Below are 2,642 nucleotides of genomic sequence, written 5' to 3' on the forward strand. Positions count from 1 at the left end.
ATTTGCTAACATATACCAATAGTATGAGGAGAGAGGTGAGAGGAGTGTCATGAAATATGAGAGGATCGGAGTTTCATCACCATGACACTCCACCGGTACAGTTCTCAAGTTTTCAATCTTGATAACTGTGTCGATGACACTCCCACTGAGATGGGCCTAACTCTTACTCTCAGCTTGGATACGAAGTTTGTCTAATTCGGTGTGGTTCCCGGGACAAAATAATTTTTTTGCTATTTTAAACGCTATTTTTCTGGTTCGATCCGAAAACTTCGCCGACTGCCTTTCGGCTCACGGTAAAAGCTTTACCGAGTGCTTGAAAAAAGACACTTGTTAAAGATGGCTTCGCCCTTACTTTTTTTTGCCGTGTCCGGTTTGCCGAGTGCCGGACTCGGCAAACCCTTTGCCGAGTGCAAAAAGATTTTTGCCGAGTGTTTTCGGCACTCGGCAAAGAGCGCCAGTTCGGTAGTGTCTATATGCATGTGTTGATGAGAAAAGCTTATACATTAATTGATTGGTGAATGATTCGAACAGTCAAAGAAACGATTTAATGATGACACTACAAGTGTACTGCTACTAAGGGTTTGAGTGCAAGGTGGTCTAACACCAATACACTAGGTATGTGGGGAGAACTTATACTCCTTCCGTTTATAATTATAGATCATTTTACCAAATATAGATATATAATTTTTGCTATGTACTTAAATAATACTATATTTAAGTACATAGCAAAAACTATGCATATTTTCTAAAGGTAAAGACTTCGTGACGGCCGGCTGTATTTTTTTGTTTCGGTACGGCCGGCACTATCTACCGTTCGTATAGGATAGGGATCATCCTACCGTCAGTTCGGCACTGCAGCAATGCGTTCGGCCTCATCATCGGCCGTGTTTGGTTTGCCTTGTGAAATTTTTTTTCGCAAAAAGACGAATGCATGTATGAAGTACTAAACGAAGTTTATTTGCGAAATTTTTTCACGGACGAGAGTAATTTTTCGAGATGAATCTAATGAGTCAAGTTCCACCACGATTGGCTACAGTAATGCTACAGTAAACACACCTAATCATCCTCTAAATCATACGGTCAAAGACCTCATTAGCTACGGTAGTGCTACAGTATCATAGTTGTGGAGGTGGTTTTGCAATAAGATCTTATTTAATACCTCTAATTAGTAGTTAAAAAGACTGAAAAGTTTTTATGAAAATTTTTTCACCGCTAACCAACACACGGCCGATGAGTTCATCACCACCGACGCAGTCCCCCACCCCCCTCTCTTTCTCTCAGATCGGGAAATGGGAGGAGGCCGCGGAGGTGCGCTCCGTCAGGGATCTCCCGCCGCCGGGGCATGCCATGATCCCGCCGAGGGAGTGGCGCAGCGTCCCCCGGCGAGTAGTGGCGCCCCGTCTCTAGGCGAGCGGCGGCGGTGCCCCGTGGGGGAGCGGCGACACCGTGCGAGGGTGCTCGCTGCGGCGGCCTCCGACGAGGGTGCACATGGAGGCAGCCCCTGACGGCGCTCGCGGTGGCCCCCGCAAGGGCGCACGCCACGCCCTCGGCGAGGAAGTGCCTCGGCGGCGTCTCCCCCGCAGCAGGACTGCCTCAACATGCTCATGATGGAGGCGAGCCTGGCATTCTTCATGGTTCGTGCGGCTCCTGGGGTGCGGCCACGCACGGGCCAAGGCGGAGCCTAGGCCGGTGCTCCCGATCCGCACTCCCGCAGCCACTGCGTCGGCAAGGTGAGGTGTCCCGTCCTCCTCTTCCTATGTTTCGTATGTCAGATCAGGAGAGTTTCGATGGTTCGTATGTCAGATAGAAGAGTTCCGATGATGGTTCGTGAGGGAAACATGTACTGTTTTGTTCACCTTTTTTGCATGATAGATTGGGCACACTCGATGGTATGGTGCTAGACCAACAAAAGTAGTACTGCAGCCCATTAACGCAGATTAGATGCAAGATGACCCTGAACTTTCAGCATGGAAAGTGAAATAGTGCATTTCAGTAACCACAACCCTCATTTATAATACAACCTTTGGATATCAAAATACACGCAATTGTGGGTCACATGCATTTATTATATCATTTCTAGCATTTAAGTTGAAGCCAAGCAGTTTAGTGATTATTCAATACCAATTTAGTAATTTGATATAGGCAATAATATTGTATTTGTTAGACAATAGCATAGCATAATTCACTGATTAAACATTTGGTTTACTGGAATTTATTTGTAGGTTTCCAATGCTTGAGATGTGGGAGAGGTTGTGGAGATGGAGTCGGAGGACTGCTTGATGAGGAGGTTGGAGTCAACGAAGTCGAGCAGGTTGCGATAGCTGCGGCCGACAAGCTGCCGGAGCTCCTCCTCCTTGTTGGAGATCTCAAGGCAGGTGGCGCCCTCTGCCGCGCGGATCTCTAGTATGCGCTTGGTGCGGAACAGCTTGTCTGTGTCGGCCGCCGCAGGCATCACGGCCGCGCTTGCCCGGTGGAGGAGTGACCGCTAGGCGTCCGGAGTTCTACCGAGAGGTTTGCTTTTCTCTGATTCCTGGTGCTGCTAATCAGTTGTTTCCGTCTCCTCCCCTGTGTTCCGAGATTTCTCCCTCCCCTTTCCTATTCGAGGTGAGAGATTCAATTGATTTTTGCACGATTCATACCAG

Source organism: Panicum virgatum, chromosome 2N (assembly GCF_016808335.1).
Source record: "Panicum virgatum strain AP13 chromosome 2N, P.virgatum_v5, whole genome shotgun sequence".
Taxonomy (NCBI): domain Eukaryota; kingdom Viridiplantae; phylum Streptophyta; class Magnoliopsida; order Poales; family Poaceae; genus Panicum; species Panicum virgatum.